At 44.1% G+C, this 22,506-nt stretch overlaps 8 non-coding genes across 8 annotated transcripts; all 8 read left to right on the forward strand.

The window, feature by feature from the left end:
* The first annotated feature begins 490 nt into the window (after positions 1–490).
* Positions 491–681, forward strand: LOC130314548 (U2 spliceosomal RNA). Its single transcript, XR_008862208.1, has one exon. It is a non-coding gene; the product is annotated as a U2 spliceosomal RNA (small nuclear RNA).
* Positions 682–2,772: 2,091 nt separating this feature from the next.
* On the forward strand, positions 2,773–2,963 carry LOC130314549 (U2 spliceosomal RNA). The gene has a single exon (XR_008862209.1). It is a non-coding gene; the product is annotated as a U2 spliceosomal RNA (small nuclear RNA).
* Positions 2,964–5,066: 2,103 nt separating this feature from the next.
* LOC130314550 (U2 spliceosomal RNA) lies at positions 5,067–5,257 on the forward strand. The gene has a single exon (XR_008862210.1). It is a non-coding gene; the product is annotated as a U2 spliceosomal RNA (small nuclear RNA).
* Positions 5,258–12,111: 6,854 nt separating this feature from the next.
* Positions 12,112–12,304, forward strand: LOC130314573 (U2 spliceosomal RNA). The gene has a single exon (XR_008862231.1). It is a non-coding gene; the product is annotated as a U2 spliceosomal RNA (small nuclear RNA).
* A 2,089-nt stretch (positions 12,305–14,393) lies between these two features.
* On the forward strand, positions 14,394–14,584 carry LOC130314551 (U2 spliceosomal RNA). Its single transcript, XR_008862211.1, has one exon. It is a non-coding gene; the product is annotated as a U2 spliceosomal RNA (small nuclear RNA).
* A 2,087-nt stretch (positions 14,585–16,671) lies between these two features.
* Positions 16,672–16,862, forward strand: LOC130314552 (U2 spliceosomal RNA). The gene has a single exon (XR_008862212.1). It is a non-coding gene; the product is annotated as a U2 spliceosomal RNA (small nuclear RNA).
* A 2,077-nt stretch (positions 16,863–18,939) lies between these two features.
* LOC130314553 (U2 spliceosomal RNA) lies at positions 18,940–19,130 on the forward strand. Its single transcript, XR_008862213.1, has one exon. It is a non-coding gene; the product is annotated as a U2 spliceosomal RNA (small nuclear RNA).
* A 2,090-nt stretch (positions 19,131–21,220) lies between these two features.
* On the forward strand, positions 21,221–21,411 carry LOC130314554 (U2 spliceosomal RNA). Its single transcript, XR_008862214.1, has one exon. It is a non-coding gene; the product is annotated as a U2 spliceosomal RNA (small nuclear RNA).
* The last annotated feature ends 1,095 nt before the right edge of the window (positions 21,412–22,506 follow it).

A 22,506-nucleotide genomic window follows, 5' to 3' on the forward strand; every position in this document is an offset into this window, starting at 1 on the left:
CAGCACTGCTCTGCCTGAGCAGAACCATCACCGCCATAGGTTGTCAAATAACCCGGATTTAACCCACACAGGTAAGTCCAATGGGGTGCAGGCATGTCCTCTATGCTTACAGCTTCCCGTGGGTGTTGGTTTGATACCGTTTGGGGACAGCCAAGGAGGCATCTGCAGGCAACAAAGGTAGGTGTGTGCTTGTGTGTGTGTTTCCTATGCAGATCCTAAGCCCAGTGTCACATGCAAGTAGGAGGAGTAAGAAGGGTTCCTGGCAAATCCGGGTTATGGATTGCATTTAAAAAGGCCCCGTGGGAGTGCAATGGGCCCCTGTCTTGCTGCTTAGCAATAATGGTATGGGTTTAGGTTCTGCTGTGTGTACTGGTGGTTGACTGCCCCCCAGCCCAGAGTGTGCATGGAAAATTGTCTGGCAGCCTCCCTGACAGCAAGCAGTGATAGTGCCCATGAAGGGGACCTTGTTGGGCCCGCCCCTTTCACGGTTATCGCTTCTCGGCCTTTTGGCTAAGATCAAGTGTAGTATCTGTTCTTATCAGTTTAATATCTGATACGTCCCCTATCTGGGGACCATATATTAAATGGATTTTTGAGAACGGGGGCCGATTTCGAAGCTTGCTTCCGTCGCCCTATGCATTGACCCGATATGGCAGTATCTTCGGGTACAGTGCACCACCCCCTTACAGGGTTAAAAAGAAAGATTCCTACTTTCATTGCTACCTGCTTGCTGGCTAGCCAGCTAGCCAGCCCTGTGGGCCTTGCTGCTGCAGCCAAAAAACAAAAGGTGGTGCTGCTGCTGCTGCTTCTGCTGCTTCTGCTTGTGTCTGGCCGCTGTTGGAGCGTCCAGGCACAGGACTTCTGCTGCTGCTGACTAAATGGCCTCCTTAATTGGATCATTTGAGTAGCCAGCACACCTGTGCAGGTAGGAGGGCATGACATGATAGGCAGCTGCCTTGATAGCGGGTGGGTGCTGAATGTTCCTAATTGACAAAATAAGATTAATGCTTATGAAGAAATATAAAATCTCATCCCTTCCCCAATATCGCGCCACACCCCTACCCCTTAATTCCCTGGTTGAACTTGATGGACATATGTCTTTTTTCGACCGTACTAACTATGTAACTATGTAACATAACATGGGGGGGGGTCTCCTGGCTGTTCACACAGGTGTGTCATTGCTGTACATTGACCATGCATTGCTTCTGTGGTATTGCAAAGGCAAAGACAAATGCTTCCAGCCATCCATTGCACTAATGGATTGGTCATCAGCTGGCTGTCTATGTCCCGCATCAATATAGACCAAAGTACAGAGGGTTAGGCTATGCTATTGTGCACCTACCTGATGCATCAGAAGGTGCGAGGCCCTTGCTAAATTCTGTGCACAGACTTTGAGATCTATACTTTAGACTGTATCTAAACCTGCTCCAACATGGACTGACATTCTGGCCTACTTTCAGCCGATGCGACTTGTCTGTCGCTGAACAGTCGCTTTTTATGTATTCAGCACCTATGTATAATGTTGTAAAAATGCTCTAGAAGCTAAAGTCGCAGAAATGTCACACATATTTGGCCTGCAACTTTCTGTGCGACAAATTCAGACAGGAAAAATCAGTATAAATCCTTAGAAAATTATCCCCCAGTGTCTCCATCTGCTGGCGGTATTGAATAAGCATTGCTGCACTGATGGGGTATGCATTAGACGAAAAAAAAGAAGAAAAAGAAGAATAATACGCCCAGAAAAGAGGCGAAAAGGAGAAAAACGTAAAAAAACGTGAAAAAAAAGTAAGAGGAAGAGAAGGGAAAAAAAGGTGGAAATGGGTTTAAAAGTGATTTCGGCGGAGAAATATATATATATATATATATATATATATATATATATATATATATATATATATACGCGCACACACACACATATATATAAACGTATTCTCCGTTGAGATATTGCAGCCGCTGCTGTGTCCAGGCCCAGGAGCCTTAGCACTGTGCTGTGATGTCACTCAATACCACTGACATCACTAGGTGTAAACAACATCTCTCCTTTGCTGTGTATGTGACTATGGAGCTGTTTGGTGATGTCGTCTATTATGGCCTTCATAGAAGCAACAGGAGATTGTTGCATCCATCTAGAACCCTCAGAACTACAGTGCTATGATGTCACTCACTTCCACAGGCCTTGCAGAGTGTAAACAACAACAACCCAGCTTTGTTGTGTATGTAACCATAGGGATTTGTGATGTCACCTAGAACCTTCACAGCAGCGACAGCTTTATGAGGAGCATCAGCACTGCTCTGCCTGAGCAGAACCATCACCGCCATAGGTTGTCAAATAACCCGGATTTAACCCACACAGGTAAGTCCAATGGGGTGCAGGCATGTCCTCTATGCTTACAGCTTCCCGTGGGTGTTGGTTTGATACCGTTTGGGGACAGCCAAGGAGGCATCTGCAGGCAACAAAGGTAGGTGTGTGCTTGTGTGTGTGTTTCCTATGCAGATCCTAAGCCCAGTGTCACATGCAAGTAGGAGGAGTAAGAAGGGTTCCTGGCAAATCCGGGTTATGGATTGCATTTAAAAAGGCCCCGTGGGAGTGCAATGGGCCCCTGTCTTGCTGCTTAGCAATAATGGTATGGGTTTAGGTTCTGCTGTGTGTACTGGTGGTTGACTGCCCCCCAGCCCAGAGTGTGCATGGAAAATTGTCTGGCAGCCTCCCTGACAGCAAGCAGTGATAGTGCCCATGAAGGGGACCTTGTTGGGCCCGCCCCTTTCACGGTTATCGCTTCTCGGCCTTTTGGCTAAGATCAAGTGTAGTATCTGTTCTTATCAGTTTAATATCTGATACGTCCCCTATCTGGGGACCATATATTAAATGGATTTTTGAGAACGGGGGCCGATTTCGAAGCTTGCTTCCGTCGCCCTATGCATTGACCCGATATGGCAGTATCTTCGGGTACAGTGCACCACCCCCTTACAGGGTTAAAAAGAAAGATTCCTACTTTCATTGCTACCTGCTTGCTGGCTAGCCAGCTAGCCAGCCCTGTGGGCCTTGCTGCTGCAGCCAAAAAACAAAAGGTGGTGCTGCTGCTGCTGCTTCTGCTGCTTCTGCTTGTGTCTGGCCGCTGTTGGAGCGTCCAGGCACAGGACTTCTGCTGCTGCTGACTAAATGGCCTCCTTAATTGGATCATTTGAGTAGCCAGCACACCTGTGCAGGTAGGGCATGACATGATAGGCAGCTGCCTTGATAGCGGGTGGGTGCTGAATGTTCCTAATTGACAAAATAAGATTAATGCTTATGAAGAAATATAAAATCTCATCCCTTCCCCAATATCGCGCCACACCCCTACCCCTTAATTCCCTGGTTGAACTTGATGGACATATGTCTTTTTTCGACCGTACTAACTATGTAACTATGTAACATAACATGGGGGGGGGGGGGGGGGGGGGGGGTCTCCTGGCTGTTCACACAGGTGTGTCATTGCTGTACATTGACCATGCATTGCTTCTGTGGTATTTCAAAGGCAAAGACAAATGCTTCCAGCCATCCATTGCACTAATGGATTGGTCATCAGCTGGCTGTCTATGTCCCGCATCAATATAGACCAAAGTACAGAGGGTTAGGCTATGCTATTGTGCACCTACCTGATGCATCAGAAGGTGCGAGGCCCTTGCTAAATTCTGTGCACAGACTTTGAGATCTATACTTTAGACTGTATCTAAACCTGCTCCAACATGGACTGACATTCTGGCCTACTTTCAGCCGATGCGACTTGTCTGTCGCTGAACAGTCGCTTTTTATGTATTCAGCACCTATGTATAATGTTGTAAAAATGCTCTAGAAGCTAAAGTCGCAGAAATGTCACACATATTTGGCCTGCAACTTTCTGTGCGACAAATTCAGACAGGAAAAATCAGTATAAATCCTTAGAAAATTATCCCCCAGTGTCTCCATCTGCTGGCGGTATTGAATAAGCATTGCTGCACTGATGGGGTATGCATTAGACGAAAAAAAAGAAGAAAAAGAAGAATAATACGCCCAGAAAAGAGGCGAAAAGGAGAAAAACGTAAAAAAACGTGAAAAAAAAGTAAGAGGAAGAGAAGGGAAAAAAAGGTGGAAATGGGTTTAAAAGTGATTTCGGCGGAGAAATATATATATATATATATATATATATATATATATATATATATATATATATATACGCGCACACACACACATATATATAAACGTATTCTCCGTTGAGATATTGCAGCCGCTGCTGTGTCCAGGCCCAGGAGCCTTAGCACTGTGCTGTGATGTCACTCAATACCACTGACATCACTAGGTGTAAACAACATCTCTCCTTTGCTGTGTATGTGACTATGGAGCTGTTTGGTGATGTCGTCTATTATGGCCTTCATAGAAGCAACAGGAGATTGTTGCATCCATCTAGAACCCTCAGAACTACAGTGCTATGATGTCACTCACTTCCACAGGCCTTGCAGAGTGTAAACAACAACAACCCAGCTTTGTTGTGTATGTAACCATAGGGATTTGTGATGTCACCTAGAACCTTCACAGCAGCGACAGCTTTATGAGGAGCATCAGCACTGCTCTGCCTGAGCAGAACCATCACCGCCATAGGTTGTCAAATAACCCGGATTTAACCCACACAGGTAAGTCCAATGGGGTGCAGGCATGTCCTCTATGCTTACAGCTTCCCGTGGGTGTTGGTTTGATACCGTTTGGGGACAGCCAAGGAGGCATCTGCAGGCAACAAAGGTAGGTGTGTGCTTGTGTGTGTGTTTCCTATGCAGATCCTAAGCCCAGTGTCACATGCAAGTAGGAGGAGTAAGAAGGGTTCCTGGCAAATCCGGGTTATGGATTGCATTTAAAAAGGCCCCGTGGGAGTGCAATGGGCCCCTGTCTTGCTGCTTAGCAATAATGGTATGGGTTTAGGTTCTGCTGTGTGTACTGGTGGTTGACTGCCCCCCAGCCCAGAGTGTGCATGGAAAATTGTCTGGCAGCCTCCCTGACAGCAAGCAGTGATAGTGCCCATGAAGGGGACCTTGTTGGGCCCGCCCCTTTCACGGTTATCGCTTCTCGGCCTTTTGGCTAAGATCAAGTGTAGTATCTGTTCTTATCAGTTTAATATCTGATACGTCCCCTATCTGGGGACCATATATTAAATGGATTTTTGAGAACGGGGGCCGATTTCGAAGCTTGCTTCCGTCGCCCTATGCATTGACCCGATATGGCAGTATCTTCGGGTACAGTGCACCACCCCCTTACAGGGTTAAAAAGAAAGATTCCTACTTTCATTGCTACCTGCTTGCTGGCTAGCCAGCTAGCCAGCCCTGTGGGCCTTGCTGCTGCAGCCAAAAAACAAAAGGTGGTGCTGCTGCTGCTGCTTCTGCTGCTTCTGCTTGTGTCTGGCCGCTGTTGGAGCGTCCAGGCACAGGACTTCTGCTGCTGCTGACTAAATGGCCTCCTTAATTGGATCATTTGAGTAGCCAGCACACCTGTGCAGGTAGGGCATGACATGATAGGCAGCTGCCTTGATAGCGGGTGGGTGCTGAATGTTCCTAATTGACAAAATAAGATTAATGCTTATGAAGAAATATAAAATCTCATCCCTTCCCCAATATCGCGCCACACCCCTACCCCTTAATTCCCTGGTTGAACTTGATGGACATATGTCTTTTTTCGACCGTACTAACTATGTAACTATGTAACATAACATGGGGGGGGGGGGGGGGGTCTCCTGGCTGTTCACACAGGTGTGTCATTGCTGTACATTGACCATGCATTGCTTCTGTGGTATTGCAAAGGCAAAGACAAATGCTTCCAGCCATCCATTGCACTAATGGATTGGTCATCAGCTGGCTGTCTATGTCCCGCATCAATATAGACCAAAGTACAGAGGGTTAGGCTATGCTATTGTGCACCTACCTGATGCATCAGAAGGTGCGAGGCCCTTGCTAAATTCTGTGCACAGACTTTGAGATCTATACTTTAGACTGTATCTAAACCTGCTCCAACATGGACTGACATTCTGGCCTACTTTCAGCCGATGCGACTTGTCTGTCGCTGAACAGTCGCTTTTTATGTATTCAGCACCTATGTATAATGTTGTAAAAATGCTCTAGAAGCTAAAGTCGCAGAAATGTCACACATATTTGGCCTGCAACTTTCTGTGCGACAAATTCAGACAGGAAAAATCAGTATAAATCCTTAGAAAATTATCCCCCAGTGTCTCCATCTGCTGGCGGTATTGAATAAGCATTGCTGCACTGATGGGGTATGCATTAGACGAAAAAAAAGAAGAAAAAGAAGAATAATACGCCCAGAAAAGAGGCGAAAAGGAGAAAAACGTAAAAAAACGTGAAAAAAAAGTAAGAGGAAGAGAAGGGAAAAAAAGGTGGAAATGGGTTTAAAAGTGATTTCGGCGGAGAAATATATATATATATATATATATATATATATATATATATATACGCGCACACACACACATATATATAAACGTATTCTCCGTTGAGATATTGCAGCCGCTGCTGTGTCCAGGCCCAGGAGCCTTAGCACTGTGCTGTGATGTCACTCAATACCACTGACATCACTAGGTGTAAACAACATCTCTCCTTTGCTGTGTATGTGACTATGGAGCTGTTTGGTGATGTCGTCTATTATGGCCTTCATAGAAGCAACAGGAGATTGTTGCATCCATCTAGAACCCTCAGAACTACAGTGCTATGATGTCACTCACTTCCACAGGCCTTGCAGAGTGTAAACAACAACAACCCAGCTTTGTTGTGTATGTAACCATAGGGATTTGTGATGTCACCTAGAACCTTCACAGCAGCGACAGCTTTATGAGGAGCATCAGCACTGCCCTGCCTGAGCAGAACCATCACCGCCATAGGTTGTCAAATAACCCGGATTTAACCCACACAGGTAAGTCCAATGGGGTGCAGGCATGTCCTCTATGCTTACAGCTTCCCGTGGGTGTTGGTTTGATACCGTTTGGGGACAGCCAAGGAGGCATCTGCAGGCAACAAAGGTAGGTGTGTGCTTGTGTGTGTGTTTCCTATGCAGATCCTAAGCCCAGTGTCACATGCAAGTAGGAGGAGTAAGAAGGGTTCCTGGCAAATCCGGGTTATGGATTGCATTTAAAAAGGCCCCGTGGGAGTGCAATGGGCCCCTGTCTTGCTGCTTAGCAATAATGGTATGGGTTTAGGTTCTGCTGTGTGTACTGGTGGTTGACTGCCCCCCAGCCCAGAGTGTGCATGGAAAATTGTCTGGCAGCCTCCCTGACAGCAAGCAGTGATAGTGCCCATGAAGGGGACCTTGTTGGGCCCGCCCCTTTCACGGTTATCGCTTCTCGGCCTTTTGGCTAAGATCTTGTATCTTGTCAAGGGGCTCTGAGTTCGTCGAACCTTCGGCCTTGAGGCATCGGCGGTTTTTTAGCCGTCTTAAGCCTCATGCTGCTATAGGAGGAGGACTTACAAAGAACGGGAAGGCGATCCCCCATGGCGACCCTTAGGTTTGCTGCGCATACTGAAACTCGGATTAAGAACACCTTCCGTATTGAAGTGGATGAGGAGAAAAAGGAGAAGATGACTTTGGAATTTTTTGTCAAGAGAATTATGCTGGATTTATTGCACATTCAGAGAGAAGATGTGTTTTGCCTAAAAGACCCAGGTAAAGGACTTTTCATTCTTACCTTGACTTCCGCATCTGCATGTGACCATATGTTTGAGAAAGTTCGGGAGCTTGCCAATGAGGAGGATATGAAAGGACTTGTTTTCATTGCTCTATATTCTAATGGCGATGTTCCACTGGTGGTTACTATGCACGATCCATACGTGGATATAAGAGACATTGTCTTATTTTTAAACCAATATTGTGCGGAAGTCAAATACTCTCATAAAATAATGAATGCAATGGACTTTTGGACTGGAAAGCATAAGTTTGCTGTTAAGTTCAGAGAAGATGTGAGAGGAATTGGAGGTCTGTGTCGCCCACCTGCAAATTTTTTAATTGGGCGTAAACGTGGCTATTTATTCTACCCTGGGATGCCGTATTATTGCAGGAAATGCCATGAATATGGTCATACACAAGAATCTTGCAAAGAGGAAGTGGTTATTTGCAAAAGATGTGGCCAAAAAGGCCACACCACTTTGGACTGTCAAAATGAGATTCTGTGTAATGTGTGTAAGCAGAAAGGACACGCTTTTAAGGATTGTCCTCAACGCTCCTGGGCCAATATTGTGGCTACGTCGGCTGGTCCCTCGATGAGGAAGAGCTCCATGGATGCTGTGCCTGTGCCTAAGACCCACACCCTGAAAGTGACGCCTGAGTCTTCTGCTACCGGAATTCCTGTGATACCTGCTGTGGCTCATGTCTCCAAAAGCATTGTGTCCCCGGGGAAGGTCGTGGGACCTGAGACAGAAGTGAGGGGTTCTCCTCTCATGGAAGTTGAAGGTCCTGGACCGCCCAGAAGGGATACAGAGGAGATGGATGTAGAAGAACGGCGAAAGAGGAAAAGCAGAGACCGGAAAGAGGAAAAGGGCCTTAACATCAAAAGGAGTGGTCGAGTTAGTGCGGACGAGGGGAACGTGGAGATTGTCTGCCAAAAGGTTATAACAGCATCCGACCCTGTTAATATTGAGGAATTTGTGTCACCACCTACAGATTGGGGTTCTTTGTCTGAGGATAATGAATGACCCAGGAGCTACCAAGTGTTAATATCTCCTCCTTCAATGTGAGGAGTTTGAAGAGCCCAGAGAGGAGGGCTGCTTTATTTTCTTTCTTGTCTTCTTTGCCTACAAACATTTTATTTTTACAGGAATGTGCCATTGATTATGATATCAATTATTCATCTTTGAGATCTGAATGGACTCTTGGCCCGTCTGTGTGGTCAGGGGATAATGAGAGGAAAGTGACTGGTGTTGGCATACTGTTCAAGAGCAGTGAGTATAAAGTTACCTCCTTCACAGACATTGTACCCGGTAGAGCCCTACTCGTTCATATTATTTATAATGACATGAATATGAGACTTTTAAATGTATATGCCTCTCCAGATAAGGATGAAAGATCTGATTTATTAGAGAAAATTCAGTTTTATTTATCGGGTTCATCCCCGCTTATCATCGCCGGTGATTTTAATTGTATAATGGCAGGAGAGGAGCGGGCTGGAGGATCTGAACAAAGGAAAGATAAGACTGAAAAACAACTAAAGGATTTTATAGTTGATTTTAATTTAAAAGATTTGTGGAGAACCTCTTTCCCTAATGACCCTGGGTATACCTTGGGGAATAGCCTTTATATGTCAAGGATTGATTATATTTTTGCTTCTGGATTTGCATTTTATGGGAATATGCAATTGACTTCTACCTTTTTTTCAGATCATAAGATTCTATCTGCTACATGTAAGTTTGATGGGGTTTGCAGAGCCAAAGGAGTCTGGCGTCTGAATGTCTCTTTGCTTGAAGATGAAGAAATTAAATGTAATTTTATCTATCTTTTTAAAAAATTGCAGACCTCAAGGACTAATTTTAATTCTCTTTTAGGATGGTGGGAATTCTGCAAGGTAAAATTTAAAGAGTATTTTATTAAGATGGGTGTTAAAAAAACAAAAGAGAAATTGAAATGGTATAGAGATCTTAACACAAAACTACAAACCTATTATCAACTCAAAGAGCTGGGTGTATATGTAGACGATCTGATTTTAAGTGTTAAAAGTGATATTCAGAAGGCTATAACTAACAAAGGGAAAGAAATAATTTTTAACTCCAAAGTTGAATGTAAAGAGAAGGATGAAAAGTGTACAAGATTCTTTTTTAAAAAGGTAATGGAAACAAAAAAGTTAATGATTAACATTGAGGATGAAACTACTAATGTAGGAATGTTATCCAAAGCTAAATCCTTTTATCAAGATCTGTTTAATGAGAAACCCATTGATATATCTGCTGCTAATTTTCTCCTAAGCACTTTAGATTGTGGTTTAAGTAAGGAGGACCAAGATGCACTTTGCACAGAAGTAAGATGCCAAGAATTAGAAATTGCTGCTAAAAGTTTATCCACAGGTAAAACACCAGGTTCGGATGGACTTCCTGTAGAGTTTTATAAAACCTTTTGGGAAATTTTTAAAGATGATTTGCTTAATATTTTTAAGGAGGCTTTTAATTCTGATGTTCTACCTTTATCTTGGAGGAGTGGTATAGTGTCTCTGATCCCCAAAAAGGGGGATAGGAACAGCTTAGAAAATTGGAGACCAATTACGCTTCTTAATGTTGATTATAAGATTATGTCAAAAATTTTTGTTAACAGAATGAAGCCTTTTTTGTACAAGGTCATCCATGTGGATCAGGTATGTGGTGTCCCAGGAAGGAGTGTAGCTGAACCTTTAAATGCTATTAGGGACGTCATATGGTATCAGCAAGAGCGGAATCAAAATCTAGCCATTCTATCTCTAGATTTTCATAAAGCTTTCGATAGAGTATCACATTGTTTTTTATGGATGGTTTTACAACGCATGGGTTTTCCTAACATATTTATTAAGCAAATTGCTCTCTTATATAAAGGTTCTTTTAGCAGGATTTTAATAAATGGTTTCCTTACGGATTTTATTAATTTATCATCAGGGGTAAAGCAAGGCTGCCCTCTGTCTCCTATACTGTTCATATGTGCAATAGAACCTCTGTTAAACTTAATAAGGAATGATAAAATAATAAAAGGAGTGCCAGTTCCTGGAGGTAATAGTGCCACCCTTAAAGTGTGTGGCTATATGGATGATATTAATGTTTTTTGTGAAAGTTCCTTCTCTTTACAAAGAGTTGTGGATGTTACTGATTTCTTTTGTAAAGCTTCTGCTTTTAAACTTAATTTATCTAAATGTGACTGTTTTTATATAGGTAAATGGGAAAACGTGCAAATACCAAACCTAAAATTACAGTCAGAAAAAATAAAAATCCTTGGAGTCATCTTTGATAAAAATAACAATGGTGAGGAAAGTTGGCTAATGGTAAAAGAAAAGGTAAAGAAAAAGGTAGACTTTTGGTCCCTTAGGAAATTATCCTTAGAAGGTAAAATTTTGGTGATTAAGGCTATGCTAATACCCATTATGCTCTATTTAAATATGATTTATCCTCCTAATGAACTTATGTCTAGGCAACTTCAGAGGATTCTCTTTGAGTTTCTATGGAGTTCTAAAGCAGAAAAATTAAAAAGAGATATTATGTATAAGTCACAAGAAAATGGAGGAAAACAGGTTCCCTGTATTAGAAAATTTTTATACTTAAGGTTTTTTAGTTGGTGTTTTAGGGGACTTTTTATGAAAAGTGTATGGTCCTGTTTTTTAAAGTACTCTGCGGGACATATTTTTAGAAGAAGAAAATGGGTGTTTTTATCATTATCTTCTCCTGTACTTTTAACTCCGCCTAAACATTATGCCATCTTAGAAAAAATTATACGTATGTATAACCTTAAAGACTTTGACTTGTTAACCTTGAGGGATGCTCGCAAGATAGAAGTACAGTTAAATTTGCAAGAAGAAATATGTATGGTCTCTAATTTTTCTTATAATAGGTGTGTACAAATATGGAAAAAGGTAAATGAGCCATATCTTTTTAATGAGCACAAGGATTTAGCATGGATGATTATCCATGAGTGTCTTCCGGTAAGATTTTTCCAATATAGAAGAGGTCTAAATGCTGTATGTGTCTGTCCCCGGGAAAATTGCAATATAGATGAAACTGTTTTGCACCTTTTCTGGAATTGTTATTTTGCACAAAAGGTTTTTAGACTAATTGGTTCTTTATTGAAATTCCTAACAGGTCTAAAAGTTTTAAATCATGAAGTTGTTTTATATGGCAAAAGTGATGGAGTTACGAAAGAAAAAGAGAGAATTTTGTGGATTTTTATCAACTGTACAAAAAATGTATTATGGAAAGTTCGTAATATCCTTGTCTTCAAAAGAGATTTTATTTGTGAAAAAGAATGTTTGAAGATGATATACAGTGAAGTTTACTTGTACTATTTAATTGATAAAAAGAGATATGGGCAGAAAAAAGCATTAGCTATGTGGAATTTACATTTATGGAAAACAGTATTTGATATATTGTAAAAATTTCTTGTGATGTATTTAAGTTTTTGAGTTTTTTCAATAAAAATGTAAAAAAATCTGTTCTTATCAGTTTAATATCTGATACGTCCCCTATCTGGGGACCATATATTAAATGGATTTTTGAGAACGGGGGCCGATTTCGAAGCTTGCTTCCGTCGCCCTATGCATTGACCCGATATGGCAGTATCTTCGGGTACAGTGCACCACCCCCTTACAGGGTTAAAAAGAAAGATTCCTACTTTCATTGCTACCTGCTTGCTGGCTAGCCAGCTAGCCAGCCCTGTGGGCCTTGCTGCTGCAGCCAAAAAACAAAAGGTGGTGCTGCTGCTGCTGCTTCTGCTGCTTCTGCTTGTGTCTGGCCGCTGTTGGAGCGTCCAGGCACAGGACTTCTGCTGCTGCTGACTAAATGGCCTCCTTAATTGGATCATTTGAGTAGCCAGCACACCTGTGCAGGTAGGGCATGACATGATAGGCAGCTGCCTTGATAGCGGGTGGGTGCTGAATGTTCCTAATTGACAAAATAAGATTAATGCTTATGAAGAAATATAAAATCTCATCCCTTCCCCAATATCGCGCCACACCCCTACCCCTTAATTCCCTGGTTGAACTTGATGGACATATGTCTTTTTTCGACCGTACTAACTATGTAACTATGTAACATAACATGGGGGGGGGGGGGGGTCTCCTGGCTGTTCACACAGGTGTGTCATTGCTGTACATTGACCATGCATTGCTTCTGTGGTATTGCAAAGGCAAAGACAAATGCTTCCAGCCATCCATTGCACTAATGGATTGGTCATCAGCTGGCTGTCTATGTCCCGCATCAATATAGACCAAAGTACAGAGGGTTAGGCTATGCTATTGTGCACCTACCTGATGCATCAGAAGGTGCGAGGCCCTTGCTAAATTCTGTGCACAGACTTTGAGATCTATACTTTAGACTGTATCTAAACCTGCTCCAACATGGACTGACATTCTGGCCTACTTTCAGCCGATGCGACTTGTCTGTCGCTGAACAGTCGCTTTTTATGTATTCAGCACCTATGTATAATGTTGTAAAAATGCTCTAGAAGCTAAAGTCGCAGAAATGTCACACATATTTGGCCTGCAACTTTCTGTGCGACAAATTCAGACAGGAAAAATCAGTATAAATCCTTAGAAAATTATCCCCCAGTGTCTCCATCTGCTGGCGGTATTGAATAAGCATTGCTGCACTGATGGGGTATGCATTAGACGAAAAAAAAGAAGAAAAAGAAGAATAATACGCCCAGAAAAGAGGCGAAAAGGAGAAAAACGTAAAAAAACGTGAAAAAAAAAGTAAGAGGAAGAGAAGGGAAAAAAAGGTGGAAATGGGTTTAAAAGTGATTTCGGCGGAGAAATATATATATATATATATATATATATATATATATATATATATATATACGCGCACACACACACATATATATAAACGTATTCTCCGTTGAGATATTGCAGCCGCTGCTGTGTCCAGGCCCAGGAGCCTTAGCACTGTGCTGTGATGTCACTCAATACCACTGACATCACTAGGTGTAAACAACATCTCTCCTTTGCTGTGTATGTGACTATGGAGCTGTTTGGTGATGTCGTCTATTATGGCCTTCATAGAAGCAACAGGAGATTGTTGCATCCATCTAGAACCCTCAGAACTACAGTGCTATGATGTCACTCACTTCCACAGGCCTTGCAGAGTGTAAACAACAACAACCCAGCTTTGTTGTGTATGTAACCATAGGGATTTGTGATGTCACCTAGAACCTTCACAGCAGCGACAGCTTTATGAGGAGCATCAGCACTGCTCTGCCTGAGCAGAACCATCACCGCCATAGGTTGTCAAATAACCCGGATTTAACCCACACAGGTAAGTCCAATGGGGTGCAGGCATGTCCTCTATGCTTACAGCTTCCCGTGGGTGTTGGTTTGATACCGTTTGGGGACAGCCAAGGAGGCATCTGCAGGCAACAAAGGTAGGTGTGTGCTTGTGTGTGTGTTTCCTATGCAGATCCTAAGCCCAGTGTCACATGCAAGTAGGAGGAGTAAGAAGGGTTCCTGGCAAATCCGGGTTATGGATTGCATTTAAAAAGGCCCCGTGGGAGTGCAATGGGCCCCTGTCTTGCTGCTTAGCAATAATGGTATGGGTTTAGGTTCTGCTGTGTGTACTGGTGGTTGTCTGCCCCCCAGCCCAGAGTGTGCATGGAAAATTGTCTGGCAGCCTCCCTGACAGCAAGCAGTGATAGTGCCCATGAAGGGGACCTTGTTGGGCCCGCCCCTTTCACGGTTATCGCTTCTCGGCCTTTTGGCTAAGATCAAGTGTAGTATCTGTTCTTATCAGTTTAATATCTGATACGTCCCCTATCTGGGGACCATATATTAAATGGATTTTTGAGAACGGGGGCCGATTTCGAAGCTTGCTTCCGTCGCCCTATGCATTGACCCGATATGGCAGTATCTTCGGGTACAGTGCACCACCCCCTTACAGGGTTAAAAAGAAAGATTCCTACTTTCATTGCTACCTGCTTGCTGGCTAGCCAGCTAGCCAGCCCTGTGGGCCTTGCTGCTGCAGCCAAAAAACAAAAGGTGGTGCTGCTGCTGCTGCTTCTGCTGCTTCTGCTTGTGTCTGGCCGCTGTTGGAGCGTCCAGGCACAGGACTTCTGCTGCTGCTGACTAAATGGCCTCCTTAATTGGATCATTTGAGTAGCCAGCACACCTGTGCAGGTAGGGCATGACATGATAGGCAGCTGCCTTGATAGCGGGTGGGTGCTGAATGTTCCTAATTGACAAAATAAGATTAATGCTTATGAAGAAATATAAAATCTCATCCCTTCCCCAATATCGCGCCACACCCCTACCCCTTAATTCCCTGGTTGAACTTGATGGACATATGTCTTTTTTCGACCGTACTAACTATGTAACTATGTAACATAACATGGGGGGGGGGGGGGGGGGGGTCTCCTGGCTGTTCACACAGGTGTGTCATTGCTGTACATTGACCATGCATTGCTTCTGTGGTATTGCAAAGGCAAAGACAAATGCTTCCAGCCATCCATTGCACTAATGGATTGGTCATCAGCTGGCTGTCTATGTCCCGCATCAATATAGACCAAAGTACAGAGGGTTAGGCTATGCTATTGTGCACCTACCTGATGCATCAGAAGGTGCGAGGCCCTTGCTAAATTCTGTGCACAGACTTTGAGATCTATACTTTAGACTGTATCTAAACCTGCTCCAACATGGACTGACATTCTGGCCTACTTTCAGCCGATGCGACTTGTCTGTCGCTGAACAGTCGCTTTTTATGTATTCAGCACCTATGTATAATGTTGTAAAAATGCTCTAGAAGCTAAAGTCGCAGAAATGTCACACATATTTGGCCTGCAACTTTCTGTGCGACAAATTCAGACAGGAAAAATCAGTATAAATCCTTAGAAAATTATCCCCCAGTGTCTCCATCTGCTGGCGGTATTGAATAAGCATTGCTGCACTGATGGGGTATGCATTAGACGAAAAAAAAGAAGAAAAAGAAGAATAATACGCCCAGAAAAGAGGCGAAAAGGAGAAAAACGTAAAAAAACGTGAAAAAAAAGTAAGAGGAAGAGAAGGGAAAAAAAGGTGGAAATGGGTTTAAAAGTGATTTCGGCGGAGAAATATATATATATATATATATATATATATATATATATATATACGCGCACACACACACATATATATAAACGTATTCTCCGTTGAGATATTGCAGCCGCTGCTGTGTCCAGGCCCAGGAGCCTTAGCACTGTGCTGTGATGTCACTCAATACCACTGACATCACTAGGTGTAAACAACATCTCTCCTTTGCTGTGTATGTGACTATGGAGCTGTTTGGTGATGTCGTCTATTATGGCCTTCATAGAAGCAACAGGAGATTGTTGCATCCATCTAGAACCCTCAGAACTACAGTGCTATGATGTCACTCACTTCCACAGGCCTTGCAGAGTGTAAACAACAACAACCCAGCTTTGTTGTGTATGTAACCATAGGGATTTGTGATGTCACCTAGAACCTTCACAGCAGCGACAGCTTTATGAGGAGCATCAGCACTGCTCTGCCTGAGCAGAACCATCACCGCCATAGGTTGTCAAATAACCCGGATTTAACCCACACAGGTAAGTCCAATGGGGTGCAGGCATGTCCTCTATGCTTACAGCTTCCCGTGGGTGTTGGTTTGATACCGTTTGGGGACAGCCAAGGAGGCATCTGCAGGCAACAAAGGTAGGTGTGTGCTTGTGTGTGTGTTTCCTATGCAGATCCTAAGCCCAGTGTCACATGCAAGTAGGAGGAGTAAGAAGGGTTCCTGGCAAATCCGGGTTATGGATTGCATTTAAAAAGGCCCCGTGGGAGTGCAATGGGCCCCTGTCTTGCTGCTTAGCAATAATGGTATGGGTTTAGGTTCTGCTGTGTGTACTGGTGGTTGACTGCCCCCCAGCCCAGAGTGTGCATGGAAAATTGTCTGGCAGCCTCCCTGACAGCAAGCAGTGATAGTGCCCATGAAGGGGACCTTGTTGGGCCCGCCCCTTTCACGGTTATCGCTTCTCGGCCTTTTGGCTAAGATCAAGTGTAGTATCTGTTCTTATCAGTTTAATATCTGATACGTCCCCTATCTGGGGACCATATATTAAATGGATTTTTGAGAACGGGGGCCGATTTCGAAGCTTGCTTCCGTCGCCCTATGCATTGACCCGATATGGCAGTATCTTCGGGTACAGTGCACCACCCCCTTACAGGGTTAAAAAGAAAGATTCCTACTTTCATTGCTACCTGCTTGCTGGCTAGCCAGCTAGCCAGCCCTGTGGGCCTTGCTGCTGCAGCCAAAAAACAAAAGGTGGTGCTGCTGCTGCTGCTTCTGCTGCTTCTGCTTGTGTCTGGCCGCTGTTGGAGCGTCCAGGCACAGGACTTCTGCTGCTGCTGACTAAATGGCCTCCTTAATTGGATCATTTGAGTAGCCAGCACACCTGTGCAGGTAGGGCATGACATGATAGGCAGCTGCCTTGATAGCGGGTGGGTGCTGAATGTTCCTAATTGACAAAATAAGATTAATGCTTATGAAGAAATATAAAATCTCATCCCTTCCCCAATATCGCGCCACACCCCTACCCCTTAATTCCCTGGTTGAACTTGATGGACATATGTCTTTTTTCGACCGTACTAACTATGTAACTATGTAACATAACATGGGGGGGGGGGGGGTCTCCTGGCTGTTCACACAGGTGTGTCATTGCTGTACATTGACCATGCATTGCTTCTGTGGTATTGCAAAGGCAAAGACAAATGCTTCCAGCCATCCATTGCACTAATGGATTGGTCATCAGCTGGCTGTCTATGTCCCGCATCAATATAGACCAAAGTACAGAGGGTTAGGCTATGCTATTGTGCACCTACCTGATGCATCAGAAGGTGCGAGGCCCTTGCTAAATTCTGTGCACAGACTTTGAGATCTATACTTTAGACTGTATCTAAACCTGCTCCAACATGGACTGACATTCTGGCCTACTTTCAGCCGATGCGACTTGTCTGTCGCTGAACAGTCGCTTTTTATGTATTCAGCACCTATGTATAATGTTGTAAAAATGCTCTAGAAGCTAAAGTCGCAGAAATGTCACACATATTTGGCCTGCAACTTTCTGTGCGACAAATTCAGACAGGAAAAATCAGTATAAATCCTTAGAAAATTATCCCCCAGTGTCTCCATCTGCTGGCGGTATTGAATAAGCATTGCTGCACTGATGGGGTATGCATTAGACGAAAAAAAAGAAGAAAAAGAAGAATAATACGCCCAGAAAAGAGGCGAAAAGGAGAAAAACGTAAAAAAACGTGAAAAAAAAGTAAGAGGAAGAGAAGGGAAAAAAAGGTGGAAATGGGTTTAAAAGTGATTTCGGCGGAGAAATATATATATATATATATATATATATATATATATATACGCGCACACACACACATATATATAAACGTATTCTCCGTTGAGATATTGCAGCCGCTGCTGTGTCCAGGCCCAGGAGCCTTAGCACTGTGCTGTGATGTCACTCAATACCACTGACATCACTAGGTGTAAACAACATCTCTCCTTTGCTGTGTATGTGACTATGGAGCTGTTTGGTGATGTCGTCTATTATGGCCTTCATAGAAGCAACAGGAGATTGTTGCATCCATCTAGAACCCTCAGAACTACAGTGCTATGATGTCACTCACTTCCACAGGCCTTGCAGAGTGTAAACAACAACAACCCAGCTTTGTTGTGTATGTAACCATAGGGATTTGTGATGTCACCTAGAACCTTCACAGCAGCGACAGCTTTATGAGGAGCATCAGCACTGCTCTGCCTGAGCAGAACCATCACCGCCATAGGTTGTCAAATAACCCGGATTTAACCCACACAGGTAAGTCCAATGGGGTGCAGGCATGTCCTCTATGCTTACAGCTTCCCGTGGGTGTTGGTTTGATACCGTTTGGGGACAGCCAAGGAGGCATCTGCAGGCAACAAAGGTAGGTGTGTGCTTGTGTGTGTGTTTCCTATGCAGATCCTAAGCCCAGTGTCACATGCAAGTAGGAGGAGTAAGAAGGGTTCCTGGCAAATCCGGGTTATGGATTGCATTTAAAAAGGCCCCGTGGGAGTGCAATGGGCCCCTGTCTTGCTGCTTAGCAATAATGGTATGGGTTTAGGTTCTGCTGTGTGTACTGGTGGTTGACTGCCCCCCAGCCCAGAGTGTGCATGGAAAATTGTCTGGCAGCCTCCCTGACAGCAAGCAGTGATAGTGCCCATGAAGGGGACCTTGTTGGGCCCGCCCCTTTCACGGTTATCGCTTCTCGGCCTTTTGGCTAAGATCAAGTGTAGTATCTGTTCTTATCAGTTTAATATCTGATACGTCCCCTATCTGGGGACCATATATTAAATGGATTTTTGAGAACGGGGGCCGATTTCGAAGCTTGCTTCCGTCGCCCTATGCATTGACCCGATATGGCAGTATCTTCGGGTACAGTGCACCACCCCCTTACAGGGTTAAAAAGAAAGATTCCTACTTTCATTGCTACCTGCTTGCTGGCTAGCCAGCTAGCCAGCCCTGTGGGCCTTGCTGCTGCAGCCAAAAAACAAAAGGTGGTGCTGCTGCTGCTGCTTCTGCTGCTTCTGCTTGTGTCTGGCCGCTGTTGGAGCGTCCAGGCACAGGACTTCTGCTGCTGCTGACTAAATGGCCTCCTTAATTGGATCATTTGAGTAGCCAGCACACCTGTGCAGGTAGGGCATGACATGATAGGCAGCTGCCTTGATAGCGGGTGGGTGCTGAATGTTCCTAATTGACAAAATAAGATTAATGCTTATGAAGAAATATAAAATCTCATCCCTTCCCCAATATCGCGCCACACCCCTACCCCTTAATTCCCTGGTTGAACTTGATGGACATATGTCTTTTTTCGACCGTACTAACTATGTAACTATGTAACATAACATGGGGGGGGGGGGGGGGGGGTCTCCTGGCTGTTCACACAGGTGTGTCATTGCTGTACATTGACCATGCATTGCTTCTGTGGTATTGCAAAGGCAAAGACAAATGCTTCCAGCCATCCATTGCACTAATGGATTGGTCATCAGCTGGCTGTCTATGTCCCGCATCAATATAGACCAAAGTACAGAGGGTTAGGCTATGCTATTGTGCACCTACCTGATGCATCAGAAGGTGCGAGGCCCTTGCTAAATTCTGTGCACAGACTTTGAGATCTATACTTTAGACTGTATCTAAACCTGCTCCAACATGGACTGACATTCTGGCCTACTTTCAGCCGATGCGACTTGTCTGTCGCTGAACAGTCGCTTTTTATGTATTCAGCACCTATGTATAATGTTGTAAAAATGCTCTAGAAGCTAAAGTCGCAGAAATGTCACACATATTTGGCCTGCAACTTTCTGTGCGACAAATTCAGACAGGAAAAATCAGTATAAATCCTTAGAAAATTATCCCCCAGTGTCTCCATCTGCTGGCGGTATTGAATAAGCATTGCTGCACTGATGGGGTATGCATTAGACGAAAAAAAAGAAGAAAAAGAAGAATAATACGCCCAGAAAAGAGGCGAAAAGGAGAAAAACGTAAAAAAACGTGAAAAAAAAGTAAGAGGAAGAGAAGGGAAAAAAAGGTGGAAATGGGTTTAAAAGTGATTTCGGCGGAGAAATATATATATATATATATATATATATATATATATATATATATATACGCGCACACACACACATATATATAAACGTATTCTCCGTTGAGATATTGCAGCCGCTGCTGTGTCCAGGCCCAGGAGCCTTAGCACTGTGCTGTGATGTCACTCAATACCACTGACATCACTAGGTGTAAACAACATCTCTCCTTTGCTGTGTATGTGACTATGGAGCTGTTTGGTGATGTCGTCTATTATGGCCTTCATAGAAGCAACAGGAGATTGTTGCATCCATCTAGAACCCTCAGAACTACAGTGCTATGATGTCACTCACTTCCACAGGCCTTGCAGAGTGTAAACAACAACAACCCAGCTTTGTTGTGTATGTAACCATAGGGATTTGTGATGTCACCTAGAACCTTCACAGCAGCGACAGCTTTATGAGGAGCATCAGCACTGCTCTGCCTGAGCAGAACCATCACCGCCATAGGTTGTCAAATAACCCGGATTTAACCCACACAGGTAAGTCCAATGGGGTGCAGGCATGTCCTCTATGCTTACAGCTTCCCGTGGGTGTTGGTTTGATACCGTTTGGGGACAGCCAAGGAGGCATCTGCAGGCAACAAAGGTAGGTGTGTGCTTGTGTGTGTGTTTCCTATGCAGATCCTAAGCCCAGTGTCACATGCAAGTAGGAGGAGTAAGAAGGGTTCCTGGCAAATCCGGGTTATGGATTGCATTTAAAAAGGCCCCGTGGGAGTGCAATGGGCCCCTGTCTTGCTGCTTAGCAATAATGGTATGGGTTTAGGTTCTGCTGTGTGTACTGGTGGTTGACTGCCCCCCAGCCCAGAGTGTGCATGGAAAATTGTCTGGCAGCCTCCCTGACAGCAAGCAGTGATAGTGCCCATGAAGGGGACCTTGTTGGGCCCGCCCCTTTCACGGTTATCGCTTCTCGGCCTTTTGGCTAAGATCAAGTGTAGTATCTGTTCTTATCAGTTTAATATCTGATACGTCCCCTATCTGGGGACCATATATTAAATGGATTTTTGAGAACGGGGGCCGATTTCGAAGCTTGCTTCCGTCGCCCTATGCATTGACCCGATATGGCAGTATCTTCGGGTACAGTGCACCACCCCCTTACAGGGTTAAAAAGAAAGATTCCTACTTTCATTGCTACCTGCTTGCTGGCTAGCCAGCTAGCCAGCCCTGTGGGCCTTGCTGCTGCAGCCAAAAAACAAAAGGTGGTGCTGCTGCTGCTGCTTCTGCTGCTTCTGCTTGTGTCTGGCCGCTGTTGGAGCGTCCAGGCACAGGACTTCTGCTGCTGCTGACTAAATGGCCTCCTTAATTGGATCATTTGAGTAGCCAGCACACCTGTGCAGGTAGGGCATGACATGATAGGCAGCTGCCTTGATAGCGGAGTGGGTGCTGAATGTTCCTAATTGACAAAATAAGATTAATGCTTATGAAGAAATATAAAATCTCATCCCTTCCCCAATATCGCGCCACACCCCTACCCCTTAATTCCCTGGTTGAACTTGATGGACATATGTCTTTTTTCGACCGTACTAACTATGTAACTATGTAACATAACATGGGGGGGGGGGGGGGGGGGTCTCCTGGCTGTTCACACAGGTGTGTCATTGCTGTACATTGACCATGCATTGCTTCTGTGGTATTGCAAAGGCAAAGACAAATGCTTCCAGCCATCCATTGCACTAATGGATTGGTCATCAGCTGGCTGTCTATGTCCCGCATCAATATAGACCAAAGTACAGAGGGTTAGGCTATGCTATTGTGCACCTACCTGATGCATCAGAAGGTGCGAGGCCCTTGCTAAATTCTGTGCACAGACTTTGAGATCTATACTTTAGACTGTATCTAAACCTGCTCCAACATGGACTGACATTCTGGCCTACTTTCAGCCGATGCGACTTGTCTGTCGCTGAACAGTCGCTTTTTATGTATTCAGCACCTATGTATAATGTTGTAAAAATGCTCTAGAAGCTAAAGTCGCAGAAATGTCACACATATTTGGCCTGCAACTTTCTGTGCGACAAATTCAGACAGGAAAAATCAGTATAAATCCTTAGAAAATTATCCCCCAGTGTCTCCATCTGCTGGCGGTATTGAATAAGCATTGCTGCACTGATGGGGTATGCATTAGACGAAAAAAAAGAAGAAAAAGAAGAATAATACGCCCAGAAAAGAGGCGAAAAGGAGAAAAACGTAA

This window comes from Hyla sarda, unplaced genomic scaffold (assembly GCF_029499605.1).
Source record: "Hyla sarda isolate aHylSar1 unplaced genomic scaffold, aHylSar1.hap1 scaffold_1834, whole genome shotgun sequence".
Classification (NCBI taxonomy): Eukaryota; Metazoa; Chordata; class Amphibia; order Anura; family Hylidae; genus Hyla; species Hyla sarda.